We start from the raw sequence: 27,754 nt of genomic DNA on the forward strand, positions 1-27,754 counted from the left end.
TCTTTCTGCCCCCAAAGACATGGTCAGATTTCTGCCTTTTCTGGGAAGCTATGGAATTTTGACTCAGATTCTTTATAGAGGGCTCCAGCAATTGTTTAGATCTTGTTTTAATTATTTTCTGGCTATTGTTGAGCTTTGTGAGTACCTCCATTGTTTGTTCCAGTTTGATTGCAGATATCAGCTTATCTTTTCTCTTCTGGGAAACTCGATTCCTCTGGTGATATTCGCCTGCCTCATAGCCAATATTTCTGGTGTACGAGATTGTTTTCACTGGAAGAAGAGATTGGTGACCTGTGTTTCTTCAATGCAATCATGTTGCCTTGTGGAGAATGTTCACAAAGACCTGCAGCAATGGACTGGAGTCACTGTCTTTGTTCACAAAGCCACATTCCTACTCAAGAAATTCCACCCTTTTTTGGTGATTTTATTTTATAGGTGTTCTTTGTGGTATTTTCTGCCTGCCACCGGTTGTTTCTGTCACTTATGCAGACACATCCAGGTCTGCCATGCCACCAGCAAAATTTATAGTGTTAATTCAGTTCCCAGCCAAATCACCAAAGGCAGATCCATATGACACAAACAGTAACTTCTGTTGTTAAATGAAAGAGTTTTTTTATCCCTCTCCCATTTATCTTGAATAAAATGTTTCTACCAAACCCATTATCTTCAGAGAGGTTTGGAAATAACCACATACCAAAGATAGTACTTTTTGAGACTGAATCTTTCAGCTGAATAATGAGATATTTTGACTCCATTACAAGCCTTTATGCCTTTATACAGACCTATTGGGTGGCTGATAGTGCCCAAGGCTTAATATGCCTAATTTTTCCCACTTGGAGAAACTGAAATAGTAGTAATTAATTATTCAACAGTCATAAAACTACATAGTGCCTGTGAAGTGTATTTGTGTCTCTCACTGTAATTAATCCAAACTCTAAAAGTAAATTAATTAGTCAGAATGGTGACATGCACACTTTTTAGGTTATAAGCAAATATAGGCTTTTTTTTTTTTTTTTTCATTTTATTTGAACTGGAGGAGACACTGCAGACTTCAGTGGTGGCCTCTTCTTTCTGAGCCTTTAAGTCTTTCCTCATTGAGCTTGTGGGAAATCAGTCTGTCCATTCATCTGGAAGAGAAACATTCAAGGAAATCAGATTTCGGGGACTGGTCCTTGCATGTCTTCCCCCCTTCCATAATGAACAGGTCTTCTCTGTTCAGGATATGTAGGATAATTATGCAATTATCAAAGAGGAATTAGTTAAAACAATTTAGCCAGGCAACAGGTGAGCAAGAGTGTCCAGCTGGGGAAGTTTAGAAGTTTGAAGTAACACCTTTCCTTTAGTGATAATGTGAGTGTCTGTTTGTGAGGTATGGAAACCAGGGATGCTCCCTCAATAGTGTTTTCTCATATGCCAGCAAGAATAAAAAAAAATTAATATATGGTTTATTTTCTAATGGCAACAGGAATTGCATATAGGTTTGTATCTCTGTGCTGACCTGGGGGCTTGGACAGCTGTCTGCTGATCCTTGGCAGATCCTTGATTTTGCAGAAAAGCTGTGGTGTGACTTCCCACTAGGTGGGTGGGGTGTCTGCTGACAGTGCTCACTGGGGTCAGCATGACCCTGCCCACTGAGCCCACACAGGCACTTTGTCACTACAGCTGATGGGTTTTGTGCTGTTACCTGACAGGTCCTTCTCATGATGAATCTCTAATCCTGACCCTTGTTTTCTGTCTAATCTGAACAGACATTTTTTTGCTCAGCTAGAGAAATATGGAGGACAGTGTTTTGCGTCCAGTTCATTGATAGTTCTAGTTCAGGCCCTGATGCCCTGCTTGAGGCTCTGAACTTCTTCTCTAACCTGTCTCCTCTCTCCTGAGAATATTTTAGATATACTTCTGCATATTTTTGTCCCAGATTTTCAGCTTTATGTCTTTTCCCTTTTCTAGGATGCTCTCTTTCACTGGTACGAAAACCCCTTCTTCGCCTCTACTCTTCTCTGTTGCTTCTTCAAGCCCACAAGGACTCATTCACTTGTCTGTTACTGGGATGTCTCTGAAAAATCTTGCTTTCTCCAGAATTATGTTTGAAGGAAAGTGGCTCTGAACTATCACTGACTTTTCCCAAGGGGCCAGGACACATCCTTGAATTTCAGTCCATTTATTGCTCTCTCTTTCAGTGACAATTTTTGCGCTAATGTCTCCCAAAACACAGATAAGTTTTTCTAAACTGCCTTCCCTAATTGTTTTCAGATATAAATTATCCATCTTAAAACTTGAAAGTCATTATTAATTGAAGGAACTTTTGGCATGTAAAATATGATGTTTAAATGCTTAGAGGAATCTGGCAGAACATTACTGCCCTACCTTTCCAAATCTTGCAAGAGATTCTTGGCTTATAGCATATTATATAACAGAGCCTTTAAACACAGATTATCTTTAGAAAGAAAGTCAGTGATTATTGTCAAACCACAGTGATGAATTAGCTGAAGCTGATGAGATACATTTGCAAAAGGAGCTGAGCAAGAGTAGTAAGAAGTAGTCAGCCTGTTTGGGGAATAACAATGTTCCTAAAGATAAGTAAACAGTGCATGTGGTCCCACATTTATTGTTCTCTTGGAATGAATTTTCTGACTTCAGAGTAAACAGAAACTCTGTTTACATTATGGCTGTCAGCTATTCATAGGGCTAACTGAGGACTTCTGCCTGTCAGTATAGCAAAGCAATTGGCCAAAACTGGGGTTATGGCAAGATAAAATCAGTTTTCTATTGGAAGTCCTGCCATACAAGCAATTTCTGACTAGTGGAATGAGTGTTGCTCATGTTTTTCTATGACTCTTACTAGCATCAGTAAACCTGTCCTGGGAGAAAAGTTAGAGGAACAGTCTTTTTATGCTTGGTTTGTTCATGTATTTTAAATAGATGCTGTCTCTGAGCATGAAGATTTTAGACTTCAAAACCATAAAGAATGTGTCTTGGATGAACATTCTCATGCTCTTGTAGGGATATTTGTGCACCTTAATCAGACTTTAAAAATTGTTTCAAATCTGTTAATACTTTCCCCAATTTCTTACTTATCATTGCAGTCTCATAATTTCTGGACGGAGAAAATTACAACCCACTTGTCTTGTGAATATTTAATAATTCTATGTTTTGTGATTATTTAATCTGCAGCTTAAATATGAGCCCAGACAAAACTCCCATTCCTGTTGGTGAGATTTTGCCCTATTTGCAACTAGCAGCTTGCCAAAAAATGTGGTGGATTCTCAGTTGCTTATAGTCTTTAAATCAGACTGAATGTCTTTCCGAGAAAGATGCCCTGAGTCAACCACAATTTATTGGAAATAATTTAGGAATTGCTGGGCAGCCTCCTCTGAGCTATGCTCTGCAGTTGACAGAGAAGTTGACTGCAAAGTTTCCATGTGATCTTAAAATCTACAAATACATGGCTGATCTTTGAAATACCATGGCCTTAAATAAGTTTTTCTTTTTTTTATCTGGGATGTTTTAAGATCTTTGATGTGCTAATGATCCAAGTTGTCTGGATAGATGATAAATCTCAGATGAAAGAAGTAGATGGTGAGTTAAGACTTCTCACCTCTGCCTGGGAGCTATGGCACATCTTAGTAACTTCCTTAATAAACAGTATGTGTTTTCAAGGGATTGGGCATGGTTTTAATTGCAGCTCTGTAGGAAACTGTTTTTCTATTTCATGAAAGCTCTCTTGATTTTTCAAAATGCTCTTATCTCCACATGGCTAAATTGTACCCACCTCACACCCCCTCCCAAGATAAAGCTGAAGGTTTAAGGCTCTGGGATTATAATTCTGTGTCCTTGTTCTGGGTCAACAGAGCAGGAGACTTATATTTTGTCTTCCAAAATATTCTGAAAAAATTGGGCTGGGGACTGTGGCATCCATCTTCTTCTTGTTCTGAATAATGGTTCTATCCTGGACCCTGAAGTTTTCCCTGGAGAAACTGGCCAGTGCTTTCTGGTAAAAAATGTCACATCTGACAATTTGATGTTTCTTGGCAGATACCTTTATTCCCAAATATTAAAGTATATTGTCAGAAAATTCCTGCCAAATCTACTAGCAATGATCATGAATAAAGCTATGCTGGGATATAGAGATCACTGAAAGCCATGATGCTTCAAGAATCTCAAAAGCTTTGTGGACCACCAGAGATAATAAATCATAGGAACTCTGAAGGCCAAGATGAACACACAGACAAACAGAATATGAATTGTGTCTTCTCCTTTAAGTGTTCAGCAGTTTCTTAATGAGTATGTTTACATAATTTGAAATAAGGATTTTCTGTCAGTGCTAATGTATACACAGGAGGGACAAAAAAAAAAAAAAGAAAAAGAACAAAACTTTTTCTTCTCAAAATCAGATTTATTAAGTGTAAACAAATTTCCTTCCAGTCTGTCTGAAGCTGGCAGTGCTAAATTTTACCTTTGCAGAAAGTATTTAATATAATGTGTGTAAATATTATGTTAAAGGATTCATGTCCTTTTTCAAACAGTGGCAAAAAAATTTCCTTTCAGCCTTTAGGTTTTCCACTAATTTATTTCATATTAAATCGGAGCAGGCTGAAAAACTGCTGATCGGATCTTTACTGAGCTTTATTGTAATATAGTTTAAGTGGATGCAGACGGCTGGTTTTTCTTTTTCTTTATTTCTTCTTTTTTTCCCCCCTCCATGTCTGAAATATTATACAGGAGACTAAAGTTCTTGTGGCATTAACATGAGAGTCTCAAAATGGGCTGAAAAATAAATATTACAAAAATATGTCATCCAAATCAAATACTGTGTGAATAAGGGAAACTGGATACATTACAATTGTGGTTCAAGGTTTAACATGCAAGGTACCTCAAAAGTTAGCTAAATACATTTCAGATGGATGTAAAATGCAGAGGAAATGTGTTAAGTATCTTCCCTTGGTGAGATCTCGAGTGTGGCTCAAATAACATGCTTAGAGGTCAAGTTCCCACGTGGTAACATGGGGTGATGGGAATAGGCTCAGATCCCCCTCTTCCTTCACCAACAGCATCCCCCCAGTAAAAAGGCCTGACAGTGCACCATGATCATCTTCATGCTCATCAGCAATCAAAACCCCAAGGGTGCACAGGAACAATACATGGAGCCTTTAGGTTTCTTTACACTAGGGCAAAAATTTTGGCTACTGACTGCTCATGGTGCTTAACTGTGTAATTGTCTTAATTTTGCTAAATTGCACTGTGTAGTCCCTTAACAATTATGTGAGTATGCCACAGTATTAAATGACAAAAATTATTTTAATGTAATCACAGCATTGCCTTGCAGAAGCATGAAAGTCAGAAAATATGGGAGTCTGCACAGGTCTCCCTTGAGGAACCACCCTCACTACTGCACACTCTGGCAGCTGCAGGAGACTTTAGCACAGGGGGTGATCATAATATCACTGATTTTGTAAAAAATATTTGCCTATGGGACAGCTCTAGCAAAACACTGACTTTGAAATATTCACTAAACAGTGAATGTTTGAGCAAACAGCTCTCACCCCGTGGTTCACCTCAAAGGGCTGATGTTGGCTATCAGAACATGGCTGAAGGGGATTCAGCTGGTTTAGAGTATAACTGTGAAATCTTACCATGACCATCACAGGTCCAATCCAATATTCTAGGACAGTTTCCATGATCAGGTTACTTTTGGGGCGCAGTTCTGGTCATCCATTTGTTCACATTGCTTTGCTTTGGAAGCCAGGGACACAGACCCCTGAAACAAGTCTCAACTGTGAAAACAGAGGAAGAACTTGCTCAGTAATTCTGGGGACTAAAATCTCAGTATTTTTAGTGTCTAGTTTGTGGCTCTGCTTAGACCTTCCTATTCACTCGTGCTACAGACCAATTTCCTGCCTCTCCTACCCACGGCAACAAAGCTGTCTGTGACAGCCTCCCCATACCGGTGGGCTCTTGCTTTCAGGAAAGGTGCAATTCCTCCTCCTTTTCCCAAAACATCAACCTGCTACAATACCTCCAATGTGGTAAAGAGGTTCCTTCCCCCTTGCACTTTATGTGATATTACCTATTTTAATATAAATATCACAATCACATTTAATATTGTAAAAAATGTAAATTTACTATTTTTACAGACCTAATAATAATAATACACATCACATTTGGGCAGCAAGCTGTGAACTATAAATATGAATTCTCTGTCATCCACAGCTTTCCATAGGACTTATCAAAGACCTGCATTGTTTCAGCCCCTGTGGCTGGCAAAAATAAAGACAGCAGCTCAGTTCAGCAACCAGACATGAGTACAAGCTTCAGGGAGCTTACACGGAGTTACAGAACCAAGCGCTATCTTTTGTACTGAACTGTTTGAAGAAAAAAAAAAAGGCTGTACACGGAGTATTTAAATATTTGACCAGTTTCAGTGTGAAATCATATCAGGAATTAATAGAAAGGAGCTATTCTGGTGGAATAGCTGGTGGAGTTTTCATGTTCTGTTCCTTAAGGGGTTATATAGGATCCTCTGCAGCTAGAAAGCTTACTGACTGTCTATTTTCAAAAAGATGTTTTTAAGTTATGTGTATGAAACAGCATATCCACATCAATGAATCCATCTTAAATATTAGTGAAGTTTTTATGCTTGTTGTCCTAAAGTGCTGTTAAAATCCAGAGCAAGGCCCTTCTTGATTGACTGCCTCTGCCACTGAACCCATTTGTAGAAGCCAGGAGTAATTTATATTATCTCAAAGTAATGACAACTGGTGGAGAAATATTTTTTCACATAACCGTCTGTGGAAAAACCAGTGCATTCCTCTTTTTGTACTCTGGCCTAACCTATAAATTAATTCCTTAGGTATTTATAAGGATAGCTCAGTGTGTGTGGGATTTGCTAATAAAACCTCCTAAGTTCTAGTTTGGGTTTCCTCTGGTGAGGTGAGCACGCATATCCCAACTAAACCGTCTGGACAGACCCCGCTCAGTCTGAAGAATTTGACGCTCCTGTAAGGTCTAAGCGTTCCTAGAAAATTTTGAATTCCCGTACAAATTGTATTTACATTTTTTAATAGTGTGAGTGTAGCCAAGATGAACTCTATCTGGAAGAGGTCTCCCATTTATCAACTGAATACTTACTCTTTGAGCAGTGAAGAGGGCAAACCCCAGAAAAGCAAAGAAAATCTGTTTGAAAGGAGGTAAGAGTGATATTTTCTTAAGGTGGCATGCCTTCTTGCATTTGAAGTCATATCTTATAATATATATGGCCAAAGTTCAACATGATGTGGTTTGAGCTTGGCTTCCTTTGGTAAACAAGAATGAGTATTCAGTGGATGAACCTTACTATAATTTCAAATTCAGGCCCAAATTCCCTCCAGACTCTGGGGAATTGTTCTCACAGGGTTATGACCAATAAAAGGAAAAGGAAGAGTTGTATGCAAAGCTCCAGGAGCTGAGATTTTGGCTTAAAGACATCTCTATCATGGACAAATCATTCCATATACAATCTCCAGAACCAACTAATAAATAATCTACAAAGACTTACAAAAAGTGCATTGCAGAAAGGAATGCTCTGGTTTTATCTAGGAGTTAGCATTCTAAAAATAACCCCAGTCTGTTCTCCTGGGCTCACACTCAGTAGTGTATATAAAAGCACTCAAATAAAACTTTGCAGTTAAAGAAATGCTTTATCAGCCAAAATTATCTATAAGAAACTTGAGGAATTTTCTGGTGAATAAAATATTGTGCTGAAATATTTGCTCTGCTTTAACCTGGCACTGTTCCTGCTCTGAATTTATTGACAACCTGGGGGAAAAGACACATTATCATTTTAAGCTGTGTCTCAGTATTCCTGATTTAGTTTCTTCACAGAATATGTTACAGCAGCAATTATCTATAAAATTACATTTGATACTTTGATAGAAGTATAACAGTGTGTCAGCTCTATTTCCTTGCAAAATACCTTTGATGTGGACACAGAACTCAGTAAGTGCAGCTCATTTGAAGTCAGAAACCTTTCCCTGGTCCCAGCATTACACAGCTTCCATCCATATTTAATGTGTCCATCTGGACAATTACTGCTCTCCCAATAGAAATTATAATTAAACAGTTAAGTTACTTGTTGAAAAAAAAGTTTACATCACAGAACACATTCCTACAGTGCATTGCAGGTATGGCTGGGGAGGGAACATGGATGGGGAGCCTTGCAAGGGTCCCAAGCAAAGCGTCTCTGTGCCTCATCTCACCTGCAGTTCTACCTGTTTGTGTTCCTTGTTTTGGGTGTCTCCTGCAGGCTGTGGTTCCCTCTGGGCTCCTGGCAGCTTCAGAAGGAGCAATCACAGTCAGCCTCAACAGCTGTGGCAGTGGGTAGTGAGGTGCACTTTGCTTTTTCCCTCTGGAAGGCACAACCTTCAGCCCAAGAGACAGAAGAGCTTTACAGTTTTTTCTCTTTTGCCCGACCACTCTCAAAACTTAATTTCAAAGGGCTCAAAGGTTAATTTATTTGTTTACAAGAGCTGTTCCTTTAAGAGAATGGGCTGGGTTCATACGAAGGTGGAGTAATGGCTTTTGTCTTGGAAATCAGTTTATGCTGCTGCAGTAAACCAGGAGTTGGCTACTGGGTTCTTCCCTATCATCATTTTAATTCCAGTACATACTCCTATGTGCTCTGCAGTAAAATTAGAGAAAAAAACATCTGGCAAACAAAACTATTACCAAAGAAATGTTGCCCGTTGGCCCTGATTTCACACTCAGAATATTGAAAACAAATGTTCTGGTGCTAGTGAGATCTTGACATGTTTGTGTTTAGCTTGTTGGGTCAGCTGAAATTGCTCGTGTTCACAGTGATCCCTGGTGAGAGATGCTTTGAGTCACAGATTATTTAGACAATTCTCAGTATGGGGTACAACTCAAAGCTCCTTAGCAGCACGACTGTCATAACAATGATATAACCCAACAGCAGGTCCTCTGACCTGACAACACGCCCCCCACCTCCAGGGAATCTGTGTAGCTAAACAAAATATTTGTGAACTAGTGGGAAAACAGGAGTCACCTGCTATGAATCTGTCTTTATTTAAGGACAGACAGCACTCTGTGGCCTGTTTTGGTTTGCTGGCCTATTGTATTAGGGTTTTCACACAGCTGCTCAGTATCACAGAATAATCTGAGTTGGAAGGGGCCCACAAGGATCATCCAGTCCAGCTCCTGGCCCTGCACAGCACCATCCCCCAGAGTCACACCCTGTGCCCCAGAGCATTGTCCAAACCCTCCCTGAGCTCTGCCAGGCTGGTGCTGTGACCACTGCCCTGGGGAGCCTGTTCAGTGCCCAGCCACCCTCTGGGGGAAGAACCTTTTTCCTGATATCCAACCTAAACCTCCCCTGACACAACTTCAGGCCATTCCTTGGGTCCTGTCACTGTCACCAGAGAGAAGGGATCAGTGTCTGTCCCTCCTCTTCCTCCCACGAGGAATTTGTAACTGCGATGAGGTCTCCCCTCAGTCTCCTCCAGGCTGAACAGGCCAAGTGCCCTCAGCCTCTCACACGGCTTCTCCTCAAGGCCCTTCACCATCTTTGTTGCCCTCCTTTGGACACGCTCTAATTGTTTAATGTTTTTCTGATATTGTGGCACCCAAAGCTCCCCCGGCACTCGAGGTGAGGCTGCCCCAGCCCAGAGCAGACAGGACAATCCCCTCCCTTGCCCGGCTGGCGATGCTGGGCCTGATGTCCCCAGGACAGGGATGTCCCTCCTGGCTGCCAGGGCACTGCTGGCTCATGTTCATCTTTCCACCGACCAGGACCCCCAGGTCCCTTTTCCTGGCACTGCTCTCCGGCCCCTCATTCCCCATCCGTCTGTACATCCAGGGTTGCTCCATCCCAGCTGCAGAATCCGGCACTTTCTGTGGTTCAACCTCACATGTTTGGTGATTGCCCAGAAAAGTGGTGAGTTTATCTATCTGTGGCATGAACATTTTTCCCAGACGGACACTACGAGAGACAGTATTAAAACCTTTACTGAAATCCAAAATTTTGCGTTGAATGGCTTCCTTTGTTTAACCAGGTATGTTACCCTTTCATAAAAGGCACTCAGGTTTGATAAGCAGGACTTCCCTCTCATGAAACCGTGCTGGTTGTGACTGATGATTGCATTGTCCTTCAGGTGTTTTCCAGTACCTCCCAGAACAATCTTCTCCATAACTTTACCAGGCACTGAAGTGACACAAACAGACCTGCAGATTCCGGAGTTCCCTTCTTGCCTTTCTTTCACCAACTTCCAGTCAGCTTCCAGTCAGAAATTTTTTCTTCATACGCATCTTTGTCTCCAGACAATCCACCTTTTCCCTCATCTCTATCCTTTATATGGTGCTTTGGAATTCCAAACACACTGCCTAAAGTAGGCTGTCCCCATTAATATCTGGCTCTGTAATGTATTTTTACCAGACACCTCTCACCTTTCTGGATGAGAGTCACAACAATTCTGGGTGTTGTTTGGTTTGGAGTTTTTGTCGTAGAGTAATTTCTCTATTCAGGAAAGACTAAGGCAGTCTTGAGAGACTTGTAGGGGCCTTAACCCAAAAAAGAAAAACATGCAGCCTCAACCACTCATAATCAGTATAGTGGATCCATTATTCTACCATTACATGCAAATTTGGTCAAAATGAAACACTTCAGAAAATGTATTGATTTTGTCAGCACTTTAGTTAAGGAAAATAAAAAGGGGAAAGAATTTCCGTCCTGTTGAAATGTGCTGTTTTTAAAATGCTGCTATTTTGGGCTTGGTTTTGTTTCAGAGAAACTTTTCTTTGGCATTTTAACATTGTGTTGTTGGGGTTTTTTTTAACAAAATCGAAGTAAAAATCAGAAAATAAATGGTTTTGTTGAAGTCTGGAACCTGCAGATTTAATTTTAAAAGAAAATAAAATGCATATCTAGTTCAGCAGCAATCAGAACTTGTTTCAGCAGAGATCTATTCTAAGCCAAAAAGCTTAAGTAGCACCCTTACCATCTCCCATCATCCAGCTCTGTCTGGGGAAAGTAGGACTGCAGGGGATTCAAATAACAGATTAACATGGAATCATTGCAAGTAATTTAACTTTCAAAATGAGATCTTTCTGCATGAACAATAGATCCATCTTGAGCCCCCTTCTTTCCCAAAACTGTCAAACATGCTTTTTTTTAATGAGGCCTGGGATAAAACTCAGTTTAACTTCTTGATGACATCTTCTTTGTATCAAAGCAAGTGAATTCGGCATAAACGCTGAAATATTGTTATGTACATGCAAAATCCAAGCTGGCTTTTAGGTCACTTTTTTTGCTTTCTCTCTGAATTTCTCTTCACCTCCCCTTTTATATAAAGATTTGAAGACTTTTGGTGTAAAAGATTTTATCTAGAAAACACCTATCCAAGAAAACATGGGGGTTTTTTTAAAAGGAAAATCTGCTGATGTTGACAACATTTGATGACTTCTGACTGATCATTCCTAAGTGATCAGTTGTAAGTAAAACATTTGATCATTTTTTCAGCCTCCACTGGGAAAAGTAGGCAGTCATATCAGCAATAATGGAAAGCATGTGTCTAATTTTTCTTATGCCAACACAGTTAAATCAGTCATTAATTATGTTAGAGCAAGATAGTTTTATTATTCTTAGTAACATGGCAGAGTGTGGGAAGCTAAAGGACAGAACAAATCAGTATATGAGAAGAATTTGGTGTCCTTACGGTTCAAAAATGTCATTATTAGGAAAGTCCAGCAAGAACAAGGTGGTTGTGTGTCATCCCATTAATGAGCAATTAAAGTGTAGTCACATGGATGTAAGAGAATATGATTAGGAGTGAAAACATACCATGCCCCAGAAGGAATTTTGTTTCAATTCATAAAAGGAAATGGTTGTTTAATTATGAACACACAGAGGATCAGAGTTACAATCAGATTCACTATGTATTTTAATTCATGAATCAAGCTTTTGTGTAACTGAAAAAAAAAAAAAAAAGGAGAAGTTGTGATTTAATTAGTGGCATGAGAGTTGGACAACCTGATCTCATTAGGACTAATCACTTTCCAGGAAGCGCTGAGCGCCGTCTCACACAGCATCTCCCAGAAATGATCACTATTCTGCAGGACTGAGCTCAGTGTTTCATGCCACTGGTGCAGGAAGCTGTCATTAGCTGCGTTAGGGAGGACAAAGCAGGGACAGAAGGCTGCTATTCGCAAAGTGAGTGTGGCAGTACTGGCTCTCACCGCTTCGTCTTGCTCATTAATCGCACAGTTTGCCGCCTCCTCCAGTACAGGCTCGAAGAACAAGAGGATAACTACAAATAACAAGTAAGTTGGGGAGTAAGGAGTCAGATTTGGAGAAGGTGGTGCACAGATACTTTCAGGCGTTTATGCATCCACATGGGAGCAGCTATCAAAGGAATCATGCAGGGCAACAGAGGGTGCCATTGTGCCACTCTGCTACTGGTGTAAGCCTTGGTGGGGATGGTTTCCCTCCCAGATCTAGTAGATTAAAAAAAAATCACATTTACATTTATTTATAAATATTATATTAATATCATATATTTATTTATAATTTTTTCAATCTTTTTTCATGGTAATAAAGGCAGGGGGGCATCACACATGTTTTTGTGTAAATTTATGTACATATATATATGTATATGTCTACAAATAAATAAATATATTTTTGAGGGGGTGAATAAATATTAAAAAAGCTCAAGTCCTAGGTAGGCTGTGATAAATGTCTTCAGAACACATTCTTTCCTATCTTCATCTGCAATCCACTCCCTAATTTCTTGATCTGGCAACATATAGGCTCCCAGCTGAGCCCTGTCCCTTCCCCTCTCGCAAGTGCTTTGTCACTGGAATATTTCCCCACAAATGTACTCTGGCTCGTGGTCTAGCAGATCAAAGTACTCAGTCATTGACAGCATTTGTTTATAGTAAAAAATGCCATAGCTTCATATCCAGATTTAGCCCTTGTCTCTCACTGCTGTCAAAAAGGGACATTTTTAGATATCGATGCTCATTCCTGGTTCTCAAGTTATCAGAATTTACAGTTGTAATGTTCTTATGAACAGAGCAGGCTATTTTTGATCAGAATGAAGGCACGTCATAGACCAAAGCAATTAAGGCCCCTTACTTTATAAACAGGATGGTAAAAAATAGTCCTAATTAAATATTTTTCAGTTCTCCTAAACATTCCTAAAATAGCCCTTTCTGCAAGGCAAGGGGCACAAGCAGAGGGTGTGACAGGGCGGTGCGGGTCTCATGGCACTCCTCTGGCTGCCTGCATAATTCATAGCACTTGTTCTGTGCCCAGCCCAACATTCATCTGATAAAATCCTCTCCCCCCCTGCCGTGTGCTCCTTACCCAGGAGACGCTTGGGGAGTAAAAGCACCAATGCCCTTTAAATCGCTGCAAAGCAGGTCAAGGTCTTAAAAGCTTAAGAGGAGAAGCTGAGCCGTGCAAATGTTGGTGTAAAAGCTCCATTGTACAAACAAGACCCGCGTTCCAAGGATGCTGTCACCTTGGATTTCACTAAAAACAACACCCCCAGCTCCCTTACAACTGCTCAAATGATTAGACTGTGAATCCTCAGGACAGGCAACCTTTATTATGAACCTCTTGATCCTCCAGGCTCACAACCCCTTCTCCCACCAGGGCACAGACTTAGGTGCACCTTGTGTTGTTGCAATACAGATATGAACACGAGCTTTGGGTTCTCTCTGTGTTTGAAAGACAATAAAGACCCAGCAAATGACAGGTTCCACTTGTTGTTTATGGAATATACATATTCAATATAGCTTTTTGATCTTTCAGAGGGAACAGCAATGAGATCAGCTAAGCACCTAAGTAGTTTAGGAGCACTGAAGTTTTGACCCTGGAAGAATTTTTTATAAAAATGCAAGTTTTAGGAACAAAACTATGTGCCATGCAAGTTATTCCTGCTCTAAACAGGGTATCTCATCACAGTGCTATCAATTAAACCAGACTGGAACCTATGCACAGTATTTCAGTGAAAATCAACATGAAAAACCTGATGTCAGAAAAATAACATTGCTCTTTTTGTATAGACTCATTTGGAATCACTTCTTTCTCTTGAGTTTTGCTTTGAAGGTGAAGAGGATCAGGTCTGTAATAAAAATGTCTCATGGAAAGAGAAGTGGAATTTTTCAGTGTGAAAAAGTCCAAAATATATGCAAGAAGGACCCCAAACTGTCATTGGTTTGGAGGTAGAGGAGAACATATCTACTCGTATGGTGAATGTCCTAACGAGGACTAAAAAGCTTTCAAACTTGAAAAATACACATTTTTTTGAACACAAATTATAGTGATTAACTTCTAAGCAGCAAAAATCTCAATGTCATTAGGGAAGCCAGAAGAGAAAGAGCAAAGTTTCTTTTCCCACCACATGCCAAACACCAGTATGTGGAAGACGTAAACCCAAACCCTAAGTTCCTGTGAAACAGTCTCCAATGGCCAGGACAAAAGAAAGAGCAGCGTTTGGCTGCAATGCCCTCCCTGGAAGTGTTCAAAGCCAGGTTGGACAGGGCTTTGAGCAAACTGATCTGATACAAGGTGTGACTGGGGGTGAGGAACTAGATGGTCTTTAAGGCCCCTTCCAACAAAAACCATTCTGTGATCCTGTGAAGCTGGTAGTGGAGAATGTTCAACCACATTGCGTTCTTTGCCAGAACAGTGGTGTGCTGGGCCAATAAAAAAATTGACCACTGCCACAATGGCACTGGGCTGCCAACACAACCCAGAGTGTGAAGGAGTAACCAGGGTTTTTGCTGCTGATCATCTTGAATAAAACTTGTGTTGGTGCAGGGGAGGAATGAACCTCCACCTACTGTAAATTCGTAGGAGCTGTCATGATCAGCCAGATTTTTTTTGGAACAAAGGAAACTCCCCCTTTGAGACCTTCATATGTTACTCTGGTATCTAATTTTGCCACCCTCGTCCTTCCTGTCCCCTCTTCACCCACCTTTGATGGTGAGCCAGGTATTGTTTGGACAAACTTAGACACCGAGGTCTGTTAATTCCTCATTGAAATCAGCCACAACAGGTCAGCTCCTTCTTTACCTGAGCACATAGTGTGCATGAGGATTGACAATCTTGCCCATTTTCCATAAGCTCCATGGAATTTATGTTCACAAGTGCTCTCTGAAAACGATGCAGTAGCAGAGTCACCATGGTCCCTCTGAGCCAGCAGCAGGGATAGTCAGTACAAGTAAGAAAAGTGGCATCTTTTTGGACACGTACCCTTGAAAGAGACCTGAACACCTCTAAGGTTTCCCCTTGCACCTGAAAATTACTTAATGTCTGGAGTGCCTGCATTTATTCTTTATGAGTGCCTTAATTCTCTTTTGCTATAACTTTCCATCTTCATTTCTTAGTGCTAAGTCAAAACTGGAGTCTCTATCCTCTGGAAAATTCTGCCATTTCAGATTCTGTTTCCATTCTTAATCGGAATTGAAAAATGTGTTTAGAAATTCCAGCTTGGGAAAAAACCCCTCATCCCTGTTGCCCATCACCCGAGCCAAAGACATTTAAGTATAGCTGAAATATTTCTGACAAACTGCTTTTATTTCCTCTTTCTATAATAGACAAAATAGTTTTAAAAGTCTCTATAATCTTCTTAAACAAGTTAAATTTGTCAGAAGAATTTTTGTTTTGACAGAACAGTATTATTCTAACAAAAGAAAAGTTACTAGTTATAACAGTTATAAGCTATATAAATGTAAATCATAATCTAAGTCTAGTCTTTTCCTTCCTTCTGCCAAGTTCATGAGAACACAGAGACACAGAGGAGGCCTGCACTCTTCTTTGTAAAGATCTTTTTGCCTCAGCAAAATCTTTTGCCACAAAAATATTTTGCTGTGAATGAGGCCATTCATTGATTTGATTTTAACTCTCTGCCCCAGCAAAAACAGAGCCTGTAGAGAGCTGTTCCCAATCAAAGGGGTTTGTATAGTTTGGGAAACAGCTGGCTGTGGCCAAGATGCTCAGACTTTCTTACCTAGACAATTGCACCTTAACTTGAAACTCCAGTACTTACCACTGCACTTAGTCTGCCATGCTACATCCTTCCTATGATCTGGAATACCACAAAACCCCAGACAAAGTGGTGTTGCCTCTTCTGTAAGAAATGCTGTGCGATCACTTCCCAGAAAGGGCTGCTGTCATTCATGCAGAAGCACAGTCATGGTTGTTTTCTTAATCCCAGAGGAACTCTTGTCCCTGCCCTCCCATGACTGGAGGAGAAGAGTGGTCAGGAAAAACAGAGGCTACGGCATGAAACGATTGCACAGCACTGCACTTACAATTTTCAAATGGGATAACAGTAAATGACATGAACAGCATACTAAAATTGCAAAACTGCTGTTGCCACTAATTTTTGTATTGGTATACTTCACCCCTGAATATACATCTGAAATATACCCAGATCATAATGCTACTTCCTACTATCAAGATGATTTGGTCTTTTTGCTCCTAGAGTTGAGAGAGAAGGCTTTATCCTAACTAAAAGGGAGAAGATGCAGATAATTTTTCTGAAGGAAAGGGTCTTTAAGAAATCCTCTACTATCCACAATCAAGAACTGTTTCCAGGACATTCAGGTTAAATATTAGACAGCTGCCATCACTACTGAATAGATAGGGGAAAGTGTACTCGACTTTGGTGCATCCATGTATGTGCTTTTCCCACTGGTAATCCTGGAGTTTATAGGGTGCTGAAGTGATACCTCTGTGCTGTGCTATGTGCTCCCCTGGAAAATGGGCCTCTGGTGGTGAACCCTGCAGGCCAACCCCTATCACATGCACTTAGCCAAAGGTTCAAACGTGGTGTGACCAGAGTATGGGGTCACTGAAACCCCTCCATGAATCTGACAGTCCTTTAGATAATTATCAGTTAGATCTTGAAACTCTCAAATCCTCTGGGGCTGACATGCAACAGGTAGGTGGTACCCTTCCCATCCCATCTTTCAGCAGGGGATCCATGTACTTTCTCTGGAAGATTATCCACGTGCCGTTGTCCATCCCTGCATTAATCACATGCCATTATCTAGCTGCCATTGCCTAGAATCCTGTCTCCAGGGTCTTTGGGTGGGAAAGGCCCCGAATGACCTAGGTCAGGATCCAATCTTAGTGTAAGAAAGAGGCTTCTCTCAATTCCTCTTGTTTCAGGCGTAGTCCCTCATTTGACACACATGGAAGATATTTTAAAACTAATTATCATCTCCTGATGCCAAAGTTTGCTCTATAAATTTCTCTAAACCAGCTTTTTAGCACTCTTTCTCTTCAGCTCTCCCTCTATATGCATATTTGCATGCACACGCACACAGAATCACATGCAGCAAGAGACCACACACTGCCTGAACAAGGCCGTGCTGTGTTTTTGCCACATAATACAGTGAGAGTTAATCTCTTACTTCAAAACTCAGCACTTCATCCAACTTGCTGTCCTGCACTATTGCTACGTGGCCTCCTGAGCTGTGGGATCATCCACAGTGTTACACCACGAGGCTTCCAGGTACAGCTTCCAAGCCTGGGGCAGGGGGAATCACTGCTTGCTCTGTGGCATCTGTCAGCATATTGCCACAAGCTTTCGTTCTATATTTATGAAAAGGTGCTGAGGCACAGCAGGCATTATGCATGATCTTCGGCATAAAAAAGGATCATGCCCTTATCAGTTTTCTGCAGTAATTTGCTAAATGTCATTGGTGTTACCCAGGTCTCATTCTGCAGAGCCCTGGCATGCCGTGGTGCTGCTGAAATGTGGTGCTGTCCTCACACTCGTGTGAGTGTTTGCTCTGTCATGAGATCTCCCAAATGCTGGATGTTTGATAGGCCAGTTAGCTGCCTGAATAAATATTTTCACTTTCTTTTAGTCAACGCTGGAGCCAAGCATTCAACTGAAAATAGCTTGGGGTAAGTATTGTTGGTTTAAAATTAATTTTGTAATAGATTCTTTTTGTGGAATCATTGATTAGTGTTCCTGTGCTGGCTTTTAAAACACAGCTAGAATATTGCAGAGAAATAACATTTTTACCACTAGAAGTATTACATTTTAGTTGTGTCTCTTTTTGGAATAAACTGTCCTAAACTGTTCATAGAAAAGTAAAGCATAACATTCTAGCTCAAAACCAGAGATATATACCTCTAATGGGGATTTGATTTTTTTTTACCTTAATGGACCTTTTTAGTTACTACCTACATTTTCTGAAGTCTAAAGACATTATAAATTAAAAAAAAAAAATAAACTTCACCAGCTGCTGTTTTAAGGAGAATATTTAAAACCTTTAAATAGTTTAAATATTTAAAGTAAGAGTTTTAAAAATAAAGAACAAAAAGGTAAGATCCTAGTTTGGACAGTGAGTTCTTTTTGACATTATTTGATACAAGAACTCAACATGGATGTTTTTGAAGTATGGTTCTCATTAACATTTGGATAGAGTACATTTCCTTTTCTTGATTCAATCATGAAAAAATTCCACTTACAGATAGTCCATACAATAGTGCAACCTCTTTCACACGTTGCTACATCATAATCCATTTGGCTGTACTTGCTTCAAACAGGTCTACTCTACCCATATGGCCTGGCTTTAGTATTTCTTGCTCCCATCTGTTGTAAGTTACTCTTATTTGGGCTGTGTTTTACTGAGAGATGCTCTTCAGCCACATGTAGAAAGGCTGTTTCTGAGAGAAAATGTGAACAACAGGGGACTTTTATGCTCTCACATCTGTGGGAGTTCTTTGGAGTCAGCTGAGCCTACTGCTGTAGATTTTGGCTCTGCAGCGTCTGTTAAAGCCCATTTTGACTGCGTGGTCTGAGTTTTCATTACAAAACCCTAGAGGCCTGGTTTGGAAATCCTTGATTCATGTAAATATTCCTGCTGAAGGTCAGTCCTGCAAAAAGATGTCTTTTATTTTCCTTTTCCCATTCACCTCTTTCCCTCCTCACCTCTTCCACTGGGTCAGTGAGTACTGACCACATCCTACACCCTGGAGAAGCAGAAGAACAGTCCTTGCCCCAAGGCTTTTTCATCCTCAGCAGACAAGTTAAGTCAAAATCTACAAAAGATTTCTACTGTCTTCCCCAGCCTTTGATGAGTCTCAGGTTGGGCTGGGAAGTCAGGAGGATCAAACCCAGCTCACAAGACCTACCCCTAACCTCCAGCCTCACTGTATGCTCATGGAGTGGTGGGACCATGGAAGTCACTGCCTTGTTAGGAAGTCCACAATCTTCTCCTTTCTTGTTCTCTCCTGAAACTCGATGTTCCTGACATAGTGATGCCACTTGACATTACTGATCCCTCCTAAACACCTGCTATCAAATGCATCAAATCTTTTCTTGTCAGCTTGCGTAATGCCCCAGGTCTTTGCAGCATCGAGCAAAACTGATACCACACAGCTGTTGTAGAGCCTTATTTTTTGTTTTGCGGACATGTCACTGCCCCATGCTTTTGCCCTTGAATTTATTTGCATTGATATTCACCTTATACTGGTCAGACTTGAAAGGACACTGGATGAAATCCATGCAGAGTGGTCCAGAGTACTGGAAATGGGAATAAAATATGAACCCTGCCATGATTGCGACTGACCTCAGAGAGGAAGGACAAAGCCAATATTTCCTTTCCTTAATAGACCCAAAGCCATTATTTAATCAAAAGCTTTGATGTTTATTTCTAGTGAAAACTTCAGTTTTTAGGATTTAAGGTCATCACTGGCTGTTGGGCTCACCATAGATGAGCCAGAGGATTTTCAATTCTTGTAATAGCTGGTCATGTATTTATGAGTATCTTTAGGAAAGGGGGACAGAATGCAGCAGATCTTAAATGGTGTATTAAGAATGAGGTTTTCTTTTTCAGAAGTGAAAATTTGTGATGTTACTCAATTTATTGATGAAGTTCTGCACCAAAAATTTAGAAAGAAAATAACAGAGAAAAAAAATGGAATTAAGAACTCTGTGCATAATTGTTTTCATTTCTCCAAGGCTAGTAAGACCTTTTATCACAATTTTTAAAATACTTTCTGACTTTTTTAAAGTTACTTAAAGAATGTAAAAGAAAACAGACATAGTTCAATCCTCTTGATTTTTAAATTAATGTTCTCTGATTTATTTTGTCTTCTGTTAAATCTTTCTTAGTCTAAGTAAGTGTGAAAGAATAGAAAGACATGTGTACATTCTTCCATAATATTGAAATAATTTGTAACAAATGTAAAAAAAAGAAAACCTGAGAAAGGCTAGAGCTGTGTAGAGTGTATTTTTCTTATATGCAAATTCAGGAAACCTCCACATGGCATACAACCAGACTATGCCAGCCCACGTAGGGCAACAGATATATTCAGTAAAGGTAACATTATGTCACAAAATAAAGAAAAGTTCCTTCCTAAGTTTATAGAATTTTATGGAAAGAAATATTAATGATATATGACCTGGACATAAAAGCTTATAATAAAGCCACAGACCACTAAAAATTTAACCTATTCCTCAAAATTGAAGAGAATAATAACAATAATACAAAAATATAAGTTAAAATAGTATTGAAAATATAGTTATTAAAAGTAGAAAAATATTAAAACATAATAAGAAATTTAAACACAATTATGTGGTTACGTTTCATATCTATACCTTGTTGTGGTGATAATATCTATTTAATGATATTAATCTGATATAACATAATAATTATTTTATTATTATATATTAAAATAATAATAATGATAATAGATCAATAATATACTCTTTAAATATTGAAACAAATATATTCAAAAAAATTCTGTTAGTAGTTCTATATTGCTAATTTTAAATTATAATATTTTTCCTAGTATAGTAATGCATACATTGTATATAATATTGTTAACTATTAAATGTAGGAATAAATTCTACATTTGGCACTGCCACATTTCTGGTGATTATCATAACGCTGTACAAAACTTGAGTGTCGTTTAATTTTTTTCCTGCTTATTAGAAGTCATGTGAACATAAAACTATCCTGTATCAGATTATAATTTTCTAATTTTCACGTAACTTCTATTAATTTAGACCAGGTTTAATCTTTATGAGAATCCTGAAATATTTTTATTTTCTACTGGAATAACCTTAGCAAGAAAATAAGGTACAAAACAATTAATACATTCAACAGTTCAGTATGTGAAGCTTTACTGTGACCATTTTTCACTTTGCTTGTTCCCAGATCTGCCTTTATATTTTACATATCTAAAAATATATAAATAGAATAAAAGGCACATTTGAGATGCTATTCCTTAATTGCTAGCTAGTTGAATGAATTTAAGTTGAAAATAATTCCAGTCTGATCTGCAAAACCTCTGTAGAACAAAGATTTTCATTCACAGGTGCAGATAATATAACTTTTATAGTTGTTTCTAGATTTTAGTTCCAATGAAGACAGAACAAATAGATTCATTTTGACTGTAGGAATAAAATCTGACCATAAATAGATATCAGTTCTTGTATTTTTATTTTCTGGAAAACTGTCTTATCTAAAGATTCAAAAGATTTACTTCTTTAAAGTTAATTACTTTAAAAAAAAATCTTGATCAGAGTTTTAAGTGTTGTTCAGACACTTGAGTTGCAATTTTAAGTAGCATTTGTTCAGGGGGAAAATATTAATTTCACTGCAAGGAATGATATGAGTTACCAGTACTGCAACTCTGATTTGCAAATAAGTACCCATTCTTTGTAAATAGTGTGCTTTTTAAATGAAAGTGACATTAAGTTTTTAACCTCTACCATGTTTTCTTTACAAAATGAGACTCCTAATTAGATTCTTAAATCCCACCTCAGCTGTATTTGCTTTGAACCCGACAGTAGCATGGTAATGACAAGGAACATCTTAAAAGCTTTAAAATGTGGGCTGGACACTCTACAGAACGTGTCCCTTAATAGCAACAGTGACAGGAGACAGAGGTGCCTTTCAACTGTCTTTTCATTTTGCCAAGACCATGTCAGATGAACTAAAAGGGGACAAAGTGACAATGGGCCTTTCTGTGTATGGGGTCACCATTTCTGGGCAATGAGCAAACAAATTCTGAGCAGGAGTTACCTGTGTAAAGAGCAATAACCCAGGTGATTTTAACTACAGCTTCACTAACATGCAACATAGTATTTCTTCGCTGTAAATCATGAGAAACTTTTCTGTTTGGGTTTTTTTTGGTGGGTTTGCTTTCTGGTTTTTTTTTTTTTTTTTTTTTTTTTAATGCCATGACCAGTTGCAAACCACCCTTATTCTGGAAAGAGTTCTTTGCATCCAACAGGGCTGGAGACTAACTCAGCCTAGAGAAGGCAACAGATAAACAAGATAAATCCTACCCTAAAGTGAGGGAGCAGCACAGTCAAAATGATACAGTGCATCAATGAAAAGTCACCACAGTCTCCAGTTCTGGAGGATGACTGAGCTGAAGTAACTCCACCAGTGAGATGAAGATGTTAGACTCGGCAACATGAGGCTCCATGAGTCCAAGGGTGGGCAAACCTTATTGCCATCAGAAAAACTTTGTTTCCTTGCACAGATGAGTTTGGAAACATGTAGACATATGGACACTGTGTCCAGAGTGAAAAAATTTGATCTAGAATAACACTAAAAGAATATCTCTCTGTGGGGAGTGCAATGTTGCCCAAATGAATTGTTCCCCAGGGCACAGGCAGTGTGGACAGGGGTCCTCTGTAGGGGCTGCTGACCATAAGGGTGGTTGGCTGAATCACTGCCCTCCTCCTCGTGGAATGCCCTGCCAGCTTTGATCTCCGGATCCGATGCCCCCGTGGCTGAGCAGCTGCTCACAGGGAATTTTCCAAGAGGGCTCTTGCCTCTGAGCTTGTTAGCCCTTCTGAGCTCGTTAGCCCTTCCTCTTGGCCTGAAGCAGCCAAGCCCTGGTGACATTTACTGCTGGTTGAAAAACCCCACCAGTTACTTGGCTCTTCCAGGAGAGGATGACATTAAGAAATTCATGGCATTATGCAGCCTTGTGGTGACTTTGGATGGACAGCTGGAGTAACATGGGGAATAATGCCAGTTGTGACAATTTTGACTTTGTACTTTGCACAAGAAGCCTGGTGAGCAAGAGGCATATAAATGGGGTTATCAACTATGACACAAAAACTTGGTCTTAAAAGTTGTTTTATTTCCATGTGAATAATGCCACAACACTTTTTCAGGCAGGTGTCACCCACTGAAGCAAAATACAAAGCTTCACTATCTTTCAAACTGCTCAAACTTTGTCTTCTCTCAATTCCAAACAGGAATATTTTATGCAGTTTTTAGTTCTGATTTTTAAAAAAATTATCTGGGAGCCCCACAGGGAGCTACTATGAAACATCCCCAACAGGTGAACATTACTGATGGATTGCAAGGAAATGCCATAAAAATAGGTCCTAAGGTACTGTAGCAGAGGAAAGGTCAATGAAAATTTAACTGAAGCAATTGGAACAAGAGCCGTCAATGCAGAAAATAAAATGCCATCAGGATACAGCAGCTCAGTACACCTTTACTCACAGCTACACCATGGATTAAGCTACATAGAAATATGGATCTCCAGCTGCATATCCAAACTCTTTTTCCCTATTCAGTATCCCATAGCCCTGTAATCACCAGTGTCCTCTCCCTGTGCCAAAAATGTCGGCAAGAGCTGAACCTTGGCTTTAGTCCGTTCCCAAAATCCCATGGGACTGAGAGAGGAACAGAAATTGGCTGCTGTCCTGGATTGAGAAGAAAGCTCTGAGGTCTGAAGGAGCAGATTTGGTGCCATTGCTCTTAAATGCTGGAGACACCAGGGTCAGCAGTACAGACTCTGGAGACATCGTGGAGGAATTATGTTCTGTGAGTTCTGCCCTGCAGAGCTTACTCAGGTGGACAGACTCATTAACAACAATTTACATCCCATTTCCAGGCAAGGCTTGTAAAAGTACCAGGGTAATCACTGACTCAAAGCGGAAGTAACATTTAAAAATCAGTTTTCCTGCATATCCAAGCCAAACAAATCAGATCTGAGTTTCTGCAGCCACTCAGTAGCCTCACGTGCTGTTTCTGGGCAGCAGGGAAGCTGTTATACAAACAGCCCCTTGCTACAGCTTCCAGTGGGCTGAAAACAGGCTTTTTCAAACCATTGCTGAATGCTGCTCAATTGCATTTTGCCTCCCTGCTTATTCATTGTTTTGCATTAGGTGACCTTGCTAGGGGTGCTGCGTCTCATGGAGAACATCAAAAGGAGGGTCAGAAGTTATCACAGCTCTCTTATCTCATGACCAACATCATTTCCCAATCACTGCACATCTGCCTTGCATTTTGTGAATTTTAGCATGTTGAAATCATTGTGGCTCAGAAAAGCTTTTTCTGGAGTCTGCTTGGTTGGTTTACACTCAGATCACTGCTGGTTCACGTCCTGCTCTCCAAGGGCTCAAGTACTTGAGTCACTTTGCACATCTGAGCAGTGCCATTGACAGAGGGAGAATTTCTGAGTGGGGCAGTGCCTGCACACCCCAGACCTTAAAGCTGAAGTGAGGCTGAAAAGCACCGGCAAAAAGGGGGCAGAGAGAAGGAAAGACAGGACAAAACACTGGAAGCAATGAACAAGTTCGGGCTGTGAAATCAGGTGTTACTGTTTAGCTTCTTATAATAAAACAATAAGGAACTTTTTGCAAAACTGGTAAGAGAAAAAACAGAAGGAAATACCAGCTTCAAAACAAATTACATAATTGTCTCCTGATCACAATAAATAATTCATGCAGGAAATTAATAAAAAACGCAACGAGGGAATTAAGCGAGGAAAAAAATATAATCACAATAGTAGGACAATTCTGCAGCGTTGACTGGAAGATGTCGTTAAACTGATAGACAGAGATTTTAGACACTCGCTACCACCTACAGCAGGTTAAAAATAAAATATCACGAAGTTTGGGTTTTGGAGAGAGAACAGTGGCAGCTAAGACATAGCAGTTTGTACACATGAGGCTGAAACGCAGTTTGGGGCAGGGATTTTTGCTGTGATGTATTTCTACACCTAAACCCTATTACCAAGAAATATCAAGTCACAAAAAGCTGGTTAAAAAAAAATAAAATCAATTTTTTGTAAATAATAGTGTTGAAGACCTGCTTGCTCAGGAGTATTGTTGCTCCTTCAGAGTTTACTTTGAATTTCCAGGATTAGAGACAGAGCAAAATAAGCCCAGGCAGCCTTGCAGGGAGACACAAGGGGGACTTGCTTTTGACCTGCTGGTCTCGATTTTGGCATCATGCCATGACTTGAGTAAATGTGACTCACTTGTATTCTACAAAAATACAGTTTCTGGTTGTTGGATGATCAGCTATTAGTCCTGCTGCAGTCCTCCCTACTCGCCCTCAGTCCCACACTCCAGTGTAGCAGGAGGGGTGAACTGTAAATTTGCTGGAACAACGCCGCCAGCAAACCTAGCACCCTGTGACTTGCAGATCCTAAAATCACAGTGTACTTTAATTTAAATTAAACCCCCACACTTTCTCTCTCAATCTAAATGATTACCATAATAGAGGCACGGAGGAGTTAGTGCTGAATGTGGCTCTGGATGGTGTCAGAGCCTTTCCTGTGTCACTTCGGGTTTTTCTGAGTCCCCCATTTGAGAGCCCGTGGGGCTGAAGCTGAATGAGCACAACCAGAGCCTTGGATCCTTGCATCAGCAACAGCCAGAGAAATCCAGCGAGATGGGAATGGGTGAGCAGCAGCATTTCAGTGGGAAAAATGCCTGTTTGTCCCAGCTGAAATGTTTTGCAGCAGCTTTCAGACTTTGACAGCCGCCTAGGGAAGCTTGGGGGGAGATTGGGGAGGATCCAACCACTTCACCTCTTTTCTGACCCCAAAGAGTCACTGATGTGTTTGTGCGTAATGACCAGAACGAGTCCACTGCAATTTTGCAAGTTTTTTTTCCAAGAGGAGCAGTAGTCTTGGTGACTCCATGCTCTGGGGATCATGTCTGGATGTCCCAAGGGACTGAACGCCAAATCTTTGAGTAATCAGGGCTCAGCAGAGCTAAGAAAATTCAAATTCTTTTGCTTGTTTGTTTGGAGGGTTCCTCATTAACACAGATCCATGACACTGCCCGGTTTAGGGGAGAAACTGCCAATTTTTATGCATGGACATAGACCTTCAAGACCTTATCAACACCCGCAAAATTAGATATTCTCGCACTATCTATTATTTTCTTTCCACTCTGCAGGGGTTTTCTAATGCCATAATTTTGTTTCTGAGAATCATACTGTTATTCAACTATTTAAAATTGCTGTGTACCTATGAATAGAAATCTCTTATATATTTCCATATTATCTGCGGTATTTCATAATTTTTTAATCTTAAATTATTGATTACTTTGTCAACACATCATCTCAGACATGACTGAATAGCTGAAATACACCATTTTAAAATTAGGACACTTCAGAGTGTTTTACTCCCTGTCTGGAGCTCTCCTTTTCCTTTAGGTAAGGTGCCAGGCAAGTTGCTCTAACTTTTTGCAACTTTTTTTTTTTTTAATTTACTTTGCAGAACTTCAATAATTTATTTCTCAAAATGTTAATGTGCAGCTAAATTTATTAACTTTCTTTTGGATGATGGAACACAAACTGTGATCACTTACTGAGCCTGGTAATCAAATATAATTTGAATATAATGTGGCCTCAAAATTAATAGCCTTGAAACAAATAAGAATAACGGACTCTAAAAAAATTACCAGAATAGGAGCCCAGCAGGCTCTCTTTAAATGTGTCTTTATAAAAACATGCATACTAATAATCCTATTATTCAATGAGAAAAAAAATATCTTTCATGTTTATTATATGCTCTGGAAAAGCCATAGTCTTTTACCATACTGCTTCTCACAAATCACTTCAGTTTAATGGTGTTATTGTACATTTCATCTCATGTTTGAGTAAATATGTTTATTTCATCCTGGAGAGAGCTTTTATTTTAACTTCAAGATTATAATTTTTTAGAAGTCTGTCACAGAACAGCAGGAGCTCTGCCAAATGGAAATACATACCCACCCCCCGTATGTTTAAAAATTAAGGATTTTTTCCTCCAGCCAGAAAAATACTTATTTATTCTGACAACGGAGCAAAGGACAGCGATCAGAGACACTAAAGTTAACTGCTGCCTGAAGTCATAAACATCTGGTGGCTATTTTAATTGCATTGTGAACTAACCACAAAATTCCCCTCTAAAGAATAAAAATATTTCCCCTGTGCAATACTGTATTTTAGAATTCTTCTCTTCTGAATCAATGTCAGACCTGATTACAGCACAATGAAGTCTGTGTTTCATTGCCTACATCTTCTTGAAAACATCACACACTCATTACAATTGCAGGTTTACTCAAAACATTTCATACAGATAAATTTTTCAGGTTACTTCTGCAAACACTGACTTAGAGATAAAATATGATACTTAAATCATTGTTGCTTGTTTGCAAGTGAGTTAGATAGATCAGTATGTCTGCATAGAAATACTGGACATTAGAAAGCACACAGACAATCACACAAGCATACAAATTCGTGTATATGAGATATGTGTGTGTATATATATGCCTACACACACACACAAAATGCAGATATTCTTACATATATATGCATATACATGTATATTTAAGAGGAATTTAAATAAGTAGTAATACAACCTACCTAAATGTGAATAGAAATTGTTGTTAATAAAATACTTGCATGAGTTGTACGGGGACCTTCTAAATGTCTGTGCTTCCTGGGGAGACCAAATGACCTCTTTTTTACAGAT

The 27,754-nt window shown here is 39.6% G+C and overlaps 1 long non-coding RNA gene across 1 annotated transcript; it reads right to left on the reverse strand.

The window, feature by feature from the left end:
- Positions 1 to 785: 785 nt before the first annotated feature.
- LOC136290516 (uncharacterized) lies at positions 786 to 27,754 on the reverse strand. Its single transcript, XR_010721166.1, has 3 exons — positions 27,646 to 27,754; positions 5,634 to 5,774; positions 786 to 1,127 (listed from the first exon to the last, which is right to left on the reverse strand). It is a non-coding gene; the product is annotated as an uncharacterized lncRNA (long non-coding RNA).

The sequence above is a fragment of the Chamaea fasciata genome, unplaced genomic scaffold (assembly GCF_029207755.1).
Source record: "Chamaea fasciata isolate MVZ Bird 193981 ecotype frontalis unplaced genomic scaffold, bChaFas1.0.hap1 SCAF_6, whole genome shotgun sequence".
Classification (NCBI taxonomy): Eukaryota; Metazoa; Chordata; class Aves; order Passeriformes; family Sylviidae; genus Chamaea; species Chamaea fasciata.